We start from the raw sequence: 16,428 nt of genomic DNA, 5'->3' as shown, positions 1-16,428 counted from the left end.
GAGGCCAGATTTTCTTCATATACTTCAACAAAATATGTTGCAAACACACTGATCTCAAAAGTTGTTGTGAGGATCCAGTTGCCTTCAATTCTATTCAGCCAGACGTTAAAGACATTTGCAAAAAAAAAAAATACAATAGTGCCTTATTCTCACTAATTTTTTTAAAACATACTTTATTTTACATTAAAAAAACACAGTAACATGTAAAGAGTGTGCTTTTTAGATCATTATAAAAATCTCTCGGAGATTCGTTCAAGATGGTGGAGCACAAGGACATGTTCTCACTCCCTCTTGCGAGAATACCAGATTCACAACTAACTGCTGAACAATCATCGACAGGAAGACACTGGAACTCACCAAAAAGCATACCCCACATGCAAAGACAACGGAGAAGCCACAATGAGACAGTAGGCGGGGCGCTATCACAGTAAAATCAAATGCTGTAACTGCTGGGTGGGTGACTCATAAACTGGAGAACACTTATACCACAGAAGTCCACCCACTGGAGTGAAGGTTCTGAGCCCCACGTCAGGTTTCCCAACCTGGGGATCCGGCAACGGGAGGAGGAATTGGTAGAGAATCAGACTTTGAAGGCTAGCGGGGTTTGATTGCAGGACTTCGACAGGACTGGGGAAAACAGAGACTCCACTCTTGGAGGGAACAAAGTAGTGTGCACATCGGGACACAGGGGAAGGAGCAGTGACCCCATAAGAGACTGAACCAGACGTACCTGTTAGTGTTGGAGAGTCTCCTGCAGAGGCAGGGGGTGGCTCTATCTAAGTGAGGACAAGGACGCTTGCAGCAGAAGCACTGGGAAGTACTCCTTGGCTTGAGCTCTCCGAGAGTCTGTCTTAGCCCCACCAAACAGCTCAGGTAGGCTCCAGTGTTGGGCTGCCTCAGGCCACACAACCAACAGGGAGGGAACCCAGCACCACCCATCAGCAGACAAGCGGATTAAAGTTTTACTGAGCTCTGCCCACCAGAGCAACAGCTGGCTCTAACCACCACCAGTCGCTCCCATCAGAAAACTTGCACAAACCTCTTAGACAGCCTCATCCACCAGAGTGCAGACAGCAGAAGCAAAAAGAACTACAACCCTGCAGCCTGTGGAACAAAAACCACATTCACAGAAAGATAGACAAGATGAAAGGCAGAGGGCTATGTACCAGATGAAGGAGCAAGATAAAACCCCAGAAAAACAACTAAATGAAGTGGAGATAGGCAACCTTCCAGAAAAAGAATTCAGAACAATGATACAGAAATGATCCAGGACCTCAGAAAAAGAATGGAGGCAAATATAGAGAAGATGCAAGAAATGTTTAAGAAATATCTAGAAGAACTAAAGGACAAATAGACAGAGATGAACATTACAATAACTGAAATGAAAAATACACTAGAAGGAAACAATAGAAGAAAAACTGAGGCAGAAGAATGGATAAGTGACTTGGAAGACGAAAAGGTGGAATTCATTGCTGCCGAACAGAATAAAGGAAAAAGAATGAAAAGAAATGAAGACAGCCTAAGAGACCTCTGGGACAACATTAAATGCAACAACATTCGCATTATAGGGGTCCCAGAAGGAGAAGAGAGAGAGAAAGGACCAGAGAAAATATTTTAAGAGATTATAGTTGAAAACTTCCCTAACGTGGGAAAGGAAATAGCCACCCAAGTCCAGGAAGCGCAGTGCGTTCCATACAGGATAAACCCAGGCAGAAGCACGCCGAGACACACAGTAATCAAACTGGCAAAAATTAAAGACAAAGAAAAATTATTGAAAGCAGCAAGGGAAAAAAGACAAATAACATACAAGAGAACTCCCATAAGGTTAACAGCTGATTTCTCAGCAGACACTCTATAAGCCAGAAGGGAGTGGCATGATATACTTAAAGTGATGAAAGAGAAGAACCTTTAGATTACTCTATCCAGAAAGGATCTCATTCAGATTCCATGGAGAAATCAAAAGCTTTACAGACAAGCAAAAGCTAAGAGAATTCAGCACCACCAGACCAGCTCTACAACAAGTGCTAAAGGAAATTCTCTAAGTGGGAAACACAAGAGAAGAAAAGGACCTACAAAATCAAATGCAAAACAATTAAGAAAATGGTCATAGGAACATACATATCAATAATTACCTTAAATGTGAACAAATTAAATGCTCCAACCAAAAGACACAGGCTTGCTGAATGCATACAAAAACAAGACCCATATATATGCTGTATACAAGAGATCCACTTCAGACCTAGGGACAAATACAGACTGAAAGTGAGGGGATGGAAAAAGATATTCCATGCAAATGGAAATCAAAAGAAAGCTGAACTAGCAATACTCATATCAGACAAAATAGACCTTAAAATAAAGAATGTTACAAGAGACAAGGAAGGAGACCATATAATGGTCAAGGGATCAATCCAAGAAGAAGATATAATAATTATATATATATATATGCACCCAACATAGGAGCACCTCAATACATAAGGTAATTGCTAACAGCTATAAAAGAGGAAATCGACAGTAACACCTCACATACACCAATGGACAGATCATCCAAACAGAAAATTAAGAAGGAAACACAAGCTTTAAATAACACAACAGACCAGATAGATTTAATTGATATTTATACAACATTCCATCCAAAGACAGCAGATTACACTTTCTTCTCAAGTGCACATGGAACATTCTCCAGGATAGATCACATCTTGGGTTACAAATCAAGCCTCAGTAAATTTAAGAACACTGAAATCGTTGAAATCAATTACAAGGAAAATTGAAATCTATTACAGGGGAAAAAAACGTAAAAAAAGAAACACATGGAGGCTAAACAATACATTACTAAATAACAAAGAGATCACTGAAGAAATCAAAGAGGAAATCAAAAAACTACCTACAGACAACTGACAATGAAAACACGATGATCCAAAACCTGCGGGACGGAGCAAAAGCAGTTCTAAGAGGGAAGTTTGTAGCTATACAAGCCTACCTCAAGAAACAAGAAAAATCTCAAATAAACAATCTAACCTTACACCTAAAGTAACTAGAGAAAGAAGAACAAACAGAACACAAATTTAGCACAAGGAGAAAAATCATAAAGATGAGCGCAGAAATAAATGAAATAGAAACAAAGAAAACAATAGCAAAGATCAATAAAACTAAAAGCTGGTTCTTTGAGATGATAAACAAAATTGATAAACCATTAGCCAGACTCATCAAGAAAAAGAGGGCAAGAACTCAAATCAATAAAATTAGAAATGAAAAAGGAGAAGTTACAACAGACACTGCAGAAATACAAAGGATAATAAAAGACTAGCACAAGCAACTCTATGCCAATAAAATGGGCAACCTGGAAGAAACAGACAAATTCTTAAAGAGGTATAACCTTCCAAGACTGAACCAGGAAGAAACAGAAAATAAGAACAGACCAATCGCAAGTAATGAAATTGAAAGTGTGATTAAAAATCTTCCAACAAACAAAAGTCCAGGACCAGATGGCTTCATAGGGGACTTCCATCAAACATTTAGAGAAGTGCTAACACCCATCCTTCTCAAACTCTTCCAAACAACTCCCAAACTCACTCTGAGGCCACCATCACCCTGATCCCAAAACCAGACAAAGATACTACAAAAAAAGAAAATTATAGACCAATATCACTGATGAATATAGATGCAAATATACACAACAAAATACTAGCAAAAGGAATCCAACAACACATTAAAAGGATCATACACCATGACCAAGTGGGATTTATCCCAGGGATGCAAGGATTCTTCAATATATGCAAATCAATCAGTGTGAATCACCATATTAACATATTGAAGAATAAAAACCATATGATCATCTCAATAGATGCAGAAAAAGCTTTTGACAAAATTCAACACCCATTTATGACAAAAGCTCTCCAAAAGTGGGCATAGAGGGAACCTAGCTCAACATAATAAAGGCCATATACGACAAACCCACAGCAAACATCATTCTCAATGGTGAAAACGTGAAAGCATTTCCTCTAAGATCAGGAACAAGACAAGGATGTCCACGCTCACTGCTATTATTCAACATAGTTTTGGAAGTCCCAGCCACGGCAATCAGAGAAGAAAAAGAAATAAAAGGAATACAAATTGGAAAAGAAGAAGTAAAACTGTCACTGTTTGCAGATGACATGATACTATACATAGAGAATCCTAAAGATGCCACCAGAAAACTACTAGAGCTAATCAATGACTTTGGTAAAGTTGCAGGATACAAAATTAATGCATAAAAATCTCTTGCATTCCTATATAGTAATGATGAAAAATCTGAATGAGAAATTAAGGAAACATTCCCATTTACCATTGCAACAAAAAGAATAAAATACCTAGGAATAAACCTACCTAAGGAGACAAATGACCTGTATTCAGAAAACTATAAGACATTAATGAAAGAAATTAAAGATGATACCAACAGATGGAGAGATATACCATGCTCTTGGATTGGAAGAATTAATATTGTGAAAATGACTATACTACCCAAAGCAATCTACAGATTCAATGTAATCCCTATCAAATTACCAACTGCATTTTTTACAGAGCTAGAACAAATCATCTTAAAATTTGTATCGAGAAACAAAAGACCCCAAATAGCCAAAGCAGTCTTGAGGGAAAAAAGCAGAGCTGGAGGAATCAGACTCCCTGACTTCAGACTATACTACAAAGCTACAGTCATCAAGACAATATGGTACTGGCACAAAAACAGAAACATAGATCAATGGAACAAGACAGAAAGCCCAGAGATAAACCCACGCACCTATGGTCAACTAATCAATGACAAAGGAGGCAAGGATATACAATGGAGAAAAGTCAGTCTCTTCAATAAGTGGTGCTGGGAAAACTGGACAGCTACATGTAAAAGAATGAAATTAGAACACTCCCTAACACCATACACAAAAATAAACTCAAAATGGATTAGAGACCTAAATGTAAGACCGGACACTATAAAACTCTTAGAGGAAAACATAGGAAGAACACTGTTTGACATAAATCACAGCATGATCTTTTTTGATCCACCTCCTAGAGTAATGGAAATAAAAACAAAAATAAACAAATGGGACCTAAAGAAACTTAAAAGCTTTTGCACAGCAAAGGAAACCATAAACAAGACGAAAAGACAACCCTCAGAAGGGAGAAAATATTTGCAAACGAATCAACAGTCAAAGCATTTATCTCCAAAATATATAAACAGCTCATGCAGCTCAATATTAAAAAAACAAACAGCCCAATCCAAAAATGGGCAGAAGACCTAAACAGACTTTCCTCCAGAGAAGACATACAGATGGCCAAGAAGCACATGAAAAGCTGCTCAACATCACTAATTATTAGAGAAATGCAAATCAAAACTACAATGAAGTATCACCTCACACCAGTCAGAATGGGCATCATCAGAAAAACAACAAATGCTGGAGAGGGTGTGGAGAAAAGGGAACCCTCTTGTACTGTTGGTAGAATTGTAAATTGATACAGCCACTATGGAGAACAGTATGGAGGTTGCTTAAAAAACTAAAAATAGAATTACCATATGACCCAGCAATCCCACTACTGGGATCCCAACACCCAGAGAAAACCATAATTCAAAAAGACACATGCACTCCGGTGTTCACTGCAGCACTATTTACAATAGCCAGGTCATGGAAACAACCTAAATGCCCATTGACCGACAAATGGATAAAGAAGTTGGTTGATATATACAATGGAACATTACTCAGCCATAAAAAGGAACGAAATTGGGTCATTTGTAGAGACGTGGATGGATCTAGAGACTGTCATACAGAGTGAAGTAAGTCAGAAAGAGAAAAACAAGTATCATATATTAACGCATATATATGTAACCTAGAAAAATTGTACAGATGAACCGGTCTGCAGGACAGAAATTGAGACACAGATGTAGAGAACAAATGTATGGACACCAAGGGGGGAAAGCGGTGGGTGGTGGGGGTGGTGCTGTGATGAATTGGGAGATTGGGATTGACATGTATACACTAATATGTATAAAATGGATGACTATTAAGAACCTGCTGTATAAAAAATAAAAAGAAGAAAAATTCTCTCAGTGTTTATTTCCAATACAGTAAGTATCAATATATATAACCCCCAGAAATAAAAGCTCTTTGGGGCCCTCAGTAATGACTATGGGTGTCAAAAGTTTGGGCAACCGCAAAGTTTTAGCATCACTAGCTTGAACTGTTCCTACTTTTCAAAACAACCTCACTCCTTCTACCCACCAGCTACCCACCAGTTTCAATAACTTTCTATGACAAAGAATCATTCAGATTGTTCAAATCTTATCTCACACAATAAGGCAGGTACAACACAACTTGAACTACAATTTAATTCCCAACACTTAAATGAAAGTTCCCAGATCTCAATAATATGACACTAAGGGTGTATATACAAACATCCCAATTCAGAACAAAGTAAATGAAGAATAACAGGTCAATGTTTATTTACATGGTTGGTCTGAGAACTCCCTACCCATCAAGAAAATAACCTGAGTGAAGCCTGGGATACTTCAGGTGCCAGAACAAATACAAAACAGTTCCAGGGGAACATATATGCAAACTAGAGCACACAGAATTACCACAGCGGAAGGTAGTCTGAATACAGCTTCAGAATACAAAATTATAAAACACACATGGAAACAATCCATCATCATAAAAAAGAACAACCAGAGCAAGGCCAATTGGCCAGCTAGGTGGCGGAGTAGAAGGACATGTGAGCCCACCCCTTCTTGCAAAAACACCAAAATCACAACTAACTGCTAAAACATCAACAAAAGAAATGCTGAAATCTACCAAAAAAGACACCTTACATCCAAAGAAAACGAAAAGCCACAAGACAGTAGGAGGGAAGCAATCGCAATAAAATCAAACTCCATGCCCGCCAGGTGGGTGACCCACACACTGGAAAGTAATTATACCACAGAAGTTCTCTCACAGGAGTAAAAGTCCTAAGCCCCACGTGAGGCTTCCCAGCCTGCGTGTCTGGCAACAGAAGGAGGAGCCCCCAGGGAATCTGGCTTTGAAAGTCAGTGGGGTTTGATCGCAGGAATTCCACAGGACCAGGGGAAACAGAAACTCCACTCTTGGAGGGTACACACAAGGTCCCATGCACACCAGGACCCAGGGGAAAATACAATGACCTCATAAGAGACTTGGCCAGACACAGCTGCTAGTATTGGAGCGTCTCCTGTGGAGGCAGGGGGTGGCTGTGGCTCCCTGTGGGGACAAATACACTGGTAGCAGCAGTTCCAGCAAGTACTCATTGACATGATCCCTCCTGCAGGCCACCATTTCCTCCCCAAGACCTAGCCCCACCCAGCAGTCTTAAAGCTCCCAGTGCTGGGTCACCTAAGGCCAAACAACAAAAAGGGAGGGAACAAAGCTCCATACATCAGCAGACAAGCTACTTAAAGTCTTCCTAAGCACAGCCCTGCCCACCAGAGGGACAAGACCCAGCTCCAGCCACTAGTGGGCAGAAACCAGACCCTCCCACTGGGAAGCCTGCATGAGACTTAGACATCCACCAGAGGATAGATAGCAGAAAGGAGAACTACAATCCTGCAGCCTGCAGAATGGAAACTGTAATCACAGAAAGTTAAAATGAGACAGCACAGGAAAATATTCCAGATGAAGGAACAAGATAAAACCCCAGAAGACCAACTATTTGAAGTGGAAACAGGCAATATACCAGTAAAAGAATTCAGAGTAATGATAGTGAAGATGATCCCAAGATCTCAGAAAAAGAATGGAGGCACAGATCGAGAAAAGGCAAGAAATGTTTAACAAAGACCTAGAAGTACTAAAGAACAAACAAGCAGAAATGAACAATACAATAACTGAAATGAAAAATACACTAAAAGGAAACAGCAGAGTAAGTGAAGCAGGAGAACGGATAAGTGACCAGGAAGACTGAATGGTGGAAATCACTGCCATGGAACAGAATAAAGAAAAAGAATGAAAAGAAACGAAGACAGTCTAAGAGACAACATTAAACGCACCAAGATTTGCATTATAGGGGTCGCAGAAGGAGAAGAGAGAGAGGAATGACCTGAGAAAATATTTAAAGAGATAACAGCTGAAAACTTCCCTAACATGGGAAAGGAAACAGTCACCCAAGTTCAGGAAGCACAGACAGTCCCAGGAAGGATAAACCCAAGGAGAAACATGCCAAGACACGTAGTAATCAAATTAACAAAAATTAAAGACAAAGAAAAAATATTAAAAGCAACATGGGAGGGCTTCCCTGGTGGCGCAGTGGTTGAGTCCGCCTGCCGATGCAGGGGACACGGGTTTGTGCCCCAGTCTGGGAAGATCCCACATGCCACGGAGCAGCTAGGCCCATGAGCCATGGCTGCTGAGCCTGCGTGTCCGGAGCCTGTGCTCCGCAACAGGAGAGGCCACAACAGTGAGAGGCCCGCGCACCGCAAAAAAAAAAAAAGGCAACAAGGGAAAAGCAACAAATAACATACAAGGTAACTCTCATAAGGTTATCAGCTGACTTCTCAGCAGAAACTCTGAAGGCAAGAAGGGAGTGGAATGATATATTTAAAGTGATGAAAGGGAAGAACCTACAACCAAGAATACTCTACCCAGTAAGGCCCTCATTCAGATTCGATGGAGAAATCAAAAGCTAAGAGAACTCAGAACCACCAGACCAGCTTTGCAACAAATGCTAAAGGAACTTCTCTAAGTGGAAAAGAAAAGGCCACTACTAGAAATAAGAAAATTACAGATAGAAAAACTCACTGGTAAAGGCAAACATAAAGTAAAGGTAGGAAATCATCTGTACACAAATATGTTATCAAAACCAGCAACTGTGAGAAGAGGAGAGTACAAATGCAGGATACTGAAAATGCATTTGAAATTAAAAGATGAGCAATTTGAAACAATCTAGGTTATCTACAGACTGCTGTATCAAAACCTCATGGTAACCAGAAACCGAAAATCTACAATAGATACACACACAAAAAAGAAAAAGGAATCCAAAAGAACACTGAACTTAGTCATCAAATCACAAGAGAACAAAAAAGGGAAGAAAAAGACCTACAAAAACAAATCCATAACAATTAAGAAAATAGCAGTACAAACATACATATTGATAAGTACCTTAAATGTAAATGGATGTAATGCTTCAACCAAAAGACACAGACTGGCTGAACGGATACAAAAACGAGACCCATATATATGCTGCCTACAAGAGACCCAATTCAGATACATACAGACTGAAAGTGAGGGGATGGAAAAAGGTATTCCATGCAAATGGAAATCAGGAGAAAGCTGGAGTAGCAATACTCATGTTAGACAAAATAGACTTTAAAATAAAGACTGTTACAAGAGACAAAGAAGGACACTAAATAATGATCAAGGAACCAATCCAAGAAGAAGATAAAACAACTGTAAATATATGTGCACCCAACATAGGAGTACCCCAATATATAAGGCAAATACTAACAGCAATAAAAGGAGAAATCAACAGTAACACAATAATAGTGGGGGACTTTAATACCCTACTTTCATCAATGGACAGACCATACAGACAGAAGATCAATAAGGAAACACAGGTCTTAAATGATACATTAGACCAGATGGCTTTAATTGATATTTATAGAGCATTCCATCCAAAAGGAGCAGAATACACATTCTTCTCAAGTGGACATGGAACATACTCCATGACTGATCACATGCTAGGACTCAAAGTGAGCCACAGTAAATTTAAGAAAACTGAAATCATATCAAGCATCTTTTCTGAGCACAAACACTATGAGATTAGAAATCAACTACAAGAAAATAACTGTAAAAAACAGAAACACATGGAGGCTAAACACTATGCTACTAAACAACCAATAGACCACTGCTGAAATCAAAGAAGAAATCAAAAAATACCTAAGGAAAATGAAAATGAAAGCACAATGATCCAAAACCTATGGGACGTGGCAAAAGCAGTTCTAAGAGGGAAGTTTACAGTGACACAATCTTACCTCAGGAAACAAGAAAAATCACAAATAAACAACCTAACCTTGTACCTAAAGCAACTAGAGAAAGAACAAACAAAACCCAAAGCTCATAGAGGGAAAGAAATCATAAAGATCAGAAGTAAATGAAATAGAAATGAAGAAAACAATAGAAAAGATCAATGAAACTAAAAGTTGGTTCTTTGAAAAGATAAACAAAATTGATAAACATTTAGCCAGACTCCAAGAAAAAAAGGGGGACAGCTCAAATCAATAAGATTAGAAATAAAAAAGGAGACGTTATAATGGACACCAAGAAATACAAAGGATAATAAGAGACTACTACAAGCAACTATACGCCAATAAAATGGACAACCAAGAAGAAATGGACAAATTCGTAGAAAGGTACAATCTCCCAAGACTGAACCAAGAAGAAATAGAAAATATGAACAGATCAATCACAAGTACTAAAATTGAAACCATGATTTAAAATCTTCCAACAGGGCTTCCCTGGTGGCGCAGTGGTTGAGAGTCCGCCTGCCGATGCAGGGGACCCGGGTTCGTGCCCTGGTCTGGGAAGATCCCACATGCCGCAGAGCGGCTGGGCCCATGAGCCGTGGCCACTGAGCCTGCGCGTCCGGAGCCTGTGCTCTGCAATGGGAGAGGCCACAAAAGTGAGAGGCCCGCATACCGCAAAAAAAAAAAAAAAAAATCTTCCAACAAACAAAAGTCCAGGACCAGATGGCTTCACAGGCGAAGTCTATGAAACATTTAGAGAAGAGTTAATACCTATCCTTTTGAAACTATTCCAAAAAATTGCAGAGGAAGGAACACTCCCAAACTCATTCTATGAGGCTACCATCACCCTGATAACAAAACCAGATAAAGATACCACAGAAAAAGAAAATTATAGACCAATATCACTAATGAACATAGAGCAAAAATCCTCAACAAAATACTAGCAATCCGAATACAACAATATATTAAAAGGATCATACACCATGATCAAGTAGGATTTTTCCCAGGAGTGCAAGGATTTTTCAATAACCACAAATCCGTGTGATATACCACATCAACAAACTGAAGAATAAGAACCATATGATCATCTCAATAGATGCAGAAAAGCTACTGACAGAATTCAACAACCATTTATGATAAAAACTCTCTAGAAAGTGGGAGTAGAGGGAATCTACATCAACATAATAAAGGCAATACATGACAAAACTACAGCTACCATCATACTCAACGGTGAAAAGCTGAAAGCATTTCTTGTAAGATTAGGAACAAGACAAGGATGTCCACTCTCACCACTTTTATTCAACAGAGTTTTAGAAGTCCTTAGCCACAGCAATTAGAGAAAAAAAAGAAATAAAAGTAATCCAAATTAGAGAAGAAGAAGTAAAAATGTCACTGCAGATGACATGATATTATACATAGAAAATCCTAAAGATGCTACCAGAAAACTACTAGAGCTCATCAATGAATTCAGTAAAGTTGCAGGATACAAAATTAATACATAGATACCTGTTGCACTTCAATACACTAACAACAAAAGATCAGAAAGAAAAATTAAAGAAACAATTCCATTTACCACTGCATCAAAAAGAATAAAATACCTAAGAATAAACCTACCTAAGGAGACAAAAGACCTGTACTCCGAAAACTATAATGTGCTGATGAAAGAAATCAAAGATGACACAAACAGATGGAAAGATATACCATGTTCTTGGATTGGAAGAATCAATATTGTCAAAATGATTATACTACCCAACGCAATCTAAGATTCAATGCAATCTCTATCAAATTACCAATGGCATTTTTCACAGAACTAGAACAAAAAAATCTTAAAATTTGTATGGAGACACAAAAACCCTGAATAGCCAAAGCAATCTTGAGAAAGAAAAATGAAGCTGGAGGAATCAGACTCCCTGACTTCAGACTATACTACAAAGCTACAGTCATAAAAACAGTATGGTACTAGCACAAAAACAGAAATGTAGATCTATGGAACAGGATAGAAAGCTGAGAAATAAATGCAGACACCGACGGTCAATTAATCTACAGCAAAGGAGACAAGACCATACAACGAAGGAAAGCAGTCTCTTCAATAAATGGTGCTGGGAAAACTGGGCAGCTACATGTAAAAAAATGAAATTAGAACATTCTTTAACACCATACATAAAAATAAATTCAAAATGGTGACCTAAATGTAAGGCCAGATACTATAAAATTCTTAGAGGAAAACATAGGCAGAACACTCTTCAACATAAATCACAGCAATATCTTTTCCGAGCTGTCTCCCAGAGTAATGGAAATAAAAACAAAAATAAACAAATAGAACCTAATTAAAATCAAAAGCCTTTGCACAGCAAAGGAAACCATAAATGAGGTGAAAAGACAACCCACAGAATGGGAGAAAATATTTGCAAATGATGCAACCAACAAGGGATTAGTCTCCAAAATTTATAAACAGTTCACATGGCTCAATATCCAAAAAACAAACAACCCAATCAAAAAATGGGCATGGAATTCCCTGTCGGTCCAGTGGTTAGGTCTGCACACTTCCACCTGGGGCCCAAGTTCAATCCCTGGTCAGGGAACTAAGATCCCACAAGCCACGCAGTGCAGCCAATAAAAAATAAAATAAAATGTTAACTCATCAAGGGAAAAAAAGGGCAGAAGACCGAAAATAGACATTTCTGCAAAGAAGACATACAGATGGCCAAGAGGCACATGCAAAGATGCTAAACATCTTTGCTAATTATTAGAGAAGTGCAAATGAAAACTACAATGAGCTATCACCTCACACCAGTCAGAATGGCCATCGTCAAGAAATCTACAAACAATAAATGCTGGAGAGGGTGGAGAAAAGGAAACCCTCCTACACTGTTGGTGGGAATGTAAATTGGTACAGCCACTATGGAGAACAGTATGGAGGTTGTTTAAGAAACTAAAAATAGGGCTACCATATGACCCAGCAATCCCAATCCTGGGCATATATGCAGAGGAAAACATAGTTCAAAAGGATACATGCAGCTCAATGTTCATTGCAGCACTGTTTACAATAACCAGGACATGGAAGCAACCTAAATGTCCATCGACAGATGAATGGAAAAAGAAGATGCAGTACATATATACAATGGAATACTTATTACTCAGCCATTAAAAAGAATGAAATAATGCCATTTGTAGCAACATGATGGACCTAGAGATTATCATACTAAGTGAAGTAAGTCAGACAAAGACAAATATCATATGGTTTCACTTATACGCAGAATCTTAAAAAAAAAATTAATACAAAGGAACTTATTTACAAAACAGAAACACTCACAGACTTAGAGAACTAACTTACGGTTACCAGGGAGGAAGGATGGGGGGGGAGGGTTACATTGGGAGTTTGGGATTGACACGTATACACTGCTATGTTTAAAATAGATAAACAACAAGGACCTACTGTATAGCATAAGGAACACAGCTCAATATTCTGTAATAACCTAAATGTGAAAAGTATTTGAAAAAGAATAGATACATGTATATGTATAACTGTATCACTTTGCTGTACACCTGAAACTAATACAACATTGTTAATCAACTATGCTCCAATATAAAATAAAAATTTTTTAAACAATAAATAAAAATAAATAAATAAAAAAGAACCACACACAAAACACAGTGGTTTATATTCCCAGGAAATCTGGATAATAGAATCATGTGATAGAGACTGAAATAAGTTTAAAATTTATTAAACATATGAGAAGAAATTAACATAAGAAAAAAGTATGTTTTTAAGGGTAGATTAGAAAAGAATCAAATATAACTTACTGGAATAAAAAATGGGCACTGAAATTTAAGCTTCAGTGGTTGGGCTAAACAGTAAATTAGATACAGGTATAGATAGTAGAGATGGATTCGAAGATAAACCTGAGCAATTAAACAGAAGGCAGCACAGAGATATAGGAATGAAAAATATGAAAAGGAGATTACAAGACATGGAGAACAAAATAAAAAGACAACATATGTTAACTTGGAGTTTCAAACAAGAAAATAATATTGAAAACTTTCCAGAATTGACAAAAGAGGCAAATCCTAAGATATAGGAAGTATGAATCCCAATCAGTGAACCCCCAGAAAAAATCAGAGTCAAACTAATACAGAAGGATGACAATTAGACTAACATCGGCAACAGCACAAGCTGGAAGACAGTAGGATAATATCCTGAGGCTAACAAGGGTAACTGTCATACCCAACCAAACTAATATTTACAGAAGAAATATTTTCTACTATCACGTCCTCACTGAAATAAGTACTAAGTGGTATTTTGAGAGGAAATTAAATCAAAAAGAAGAAAATGGGGCACAAGAAAGAAATCAGCAAATAAATAAATGTGCAGGTATAAATAATAAGTATTGCTACCCAAGAGGGAGAGTAACAACTAATGCTGGAGGCTTAAAATATGCAAAACTAAAATACTGAACATAATAACATTGGAGTTGGAAAAGTGAAGAGTTAAAGTGTTCCAAAGGTCTCACATTGTACAAGAGGAGGGTAGAGAAAATGGTTAGCTTTATATTTTTTTAAATTTGCATCAGATCAGCCTAATTCTTTTTATTTTTATTTTTGGCAGGGTTGGGTCTTTGTTGCTACGCACAGGCTTTCTTTAGTTGCTGTGAGTGGGGGGCTACTCTTCATTGTGGTGTGCAGGCTTCTCATTGCAGTGGCTTCTCTTGTGGAGCACGGGCTCTAGGCGCGTGGGCTTCAGCTGTTGTGGCACGCAGGCTCAGTAGTTGTGGCTCGCAGGCTCTAGAAAGCAGGCTCAGTAGTTGTGGTGCATGGGCTTAGCTGCTCCGTGGCATGTGGGATCTTCCCAGACCAGGGATTGAACCCATGTCCTCTGCATTGGCAGGCGGATTCTTAACCACTGCACCACCAGGGAAGCCCCAAAATGGTTAACTTTAGACTTAGTTAAATTAAGTACATGTTTATCATATCAAGGGAAACCAAAAGTTTGAATGTTTAAGATAACCAGGTACACGTAACAAACTAAAATATATGACAGTATGCTGAAAGCCAACAAATATGTGTGGATACTAATATAAACCCCTCTGTTTCACGAACTCCCACTCTTCCGCAGAGTATTTCGCACATTGTATATAACAAGTGCCCACTTGACATATGAGACAATGAGTGCCATTTTCCATCCATATAATATTGCAAAAAGCTTAGATTAATATTTTCTTCTTGTACCCCAATGAATTATCCTGCTCTTTACTTTGCCAAGGTAGAGATATATGCCCAGGATTCTACAGTAGGGACAGCTTCCCCAGATATTCACATAATAAACCGTGAATTAACTAAGCAAAGAACAGGTTAAGTGAAGTGTGTTCCAAAGAGATGTAAGAGCATGAGTAAAAGCCAAAGGGATAAAACAGCATGGTTTGTGTAGGAAAACTAAAAGCAGTTTGAAATTTGCAGTTCTGAACTGCTAGGGCACAAAGCTCATCTCCCAGGCATTCACTTCTAAAAACCAACAGGAGACATCCTTATCTCTAATGCAGGAGATAAAGCTGCCAGTGGATCCCAGTCTCTTTTCCACCTTCCTCTCCTCACAGTAATCAGTGTCCGGTACTCACCATATGTGAAGATGCCTAAATTGGAAAGTAGACAGGGTTTTACTGTTTGGCCCCAAAGGAACATGAAATCTGAGTTCCATTTTATTGCACAAAATGAATTTCCAGGGCTTCCCTGGTGGTGCAGTGGTTGAGAGTCCGCCTGCCGATGCAGGGGACACGGGTTTGTGCCCCGGTCCGGGAAGATCCCACATGCCGCGGAGCGGCTGGGCCCGTAAGCAATGGCCGCTGAGCCTGCGCGTCCGGAGCCTGTGCTCCGCAACGGGAGAGGCCACAACAGTGAGAGGCCCACGTACCGCAAAAAAAAAAAAAAAAAAAAGAATTACCATTGCACAGACGCACTTTTACAACGCCTTTTCTCAGAATGTATCTCAGTATAATACAAGTAATCAAGATAGTGACTTTCAATAAGTAGTAATACAATTCCATAGACTGCTGAAAGCATATATACACTATTGGTGATACATAAGATGAGGCCCATATTGCTTAGTGCCTAATACTGCTTTCCCTTTCACTCTCCAAAATGAAAGCTAAAACAGCTGGCACCCCAAAAGTGGAAGTAAGATTCTCTTGCCCCAACAATTGCTTAATAGACATCAGGCAATTAGCACCCATTACTTAATAAAGAGTTCACAAAGTAATTAAGTTTTCCATACTCTTGAAGTCAAACTGAAGCTTTTAATCAACAAACTCAGATCCTAATGATTGCACTCCAGCCTAGCCAATTAATTACTCTGTACCAACCTTCTTAAATTGTATTCAGTTGTTTATTCATGTATTTGTTCACTCAGTCAGTCATTCAATTAGTCAATGAGTGTTAACTATGTA

General features: G+C 38.6%; 1 protein-coding gene across 4 annotated transcripts in view; it reads right to left on the bottom strand.

Annotated features, from left to right (window-relative positions):
- The window catches only part of DDX10 (DEAD-box helicase 10), a 287,937-nt gene that overhangs the window by 176,780 nt on the left and 94,729 nt on the right, over window positions 1–16,428 (bottom strand). Inside the window, exon 14 of one of the 4 annotated variants that reach the window (XM_089915516.1) lies at window positions 6,255–16,428. This exon is cut by the window's right edge and continues 12,057 nt beyond it. The exons of the other annotated variants lie outside the window; for them this stretch is intronic. The gene's annotated coding sequence lies outside the window, so the exon portion shown is untranslated. Of the gene's footprint in view, window positions 1–6,254 lie in introns of those variants that run through there. 4 annotated transcript variants of the gene reach the window in all.

The sequence above is a fragment of the Delphinapterus leucas genome, chromosome 7 (genome assembly GCF_059928025.1).
Source record: "Delphinapterus leucas isolate spDelLeu-1000000601 "Yukka" chromosome 7, BTC_Dleu_Yukka2, whole genome shotgun sequence".
NCBI lineage: Eukaryota > Metazoa > Chordata > Mammalia > Artiodactyla > Monodontidae > Delphinapterus > Delphinapterus leucas.
This window is presented reverse-complemented; position numbering and strand designations above follow the sequence as displayed.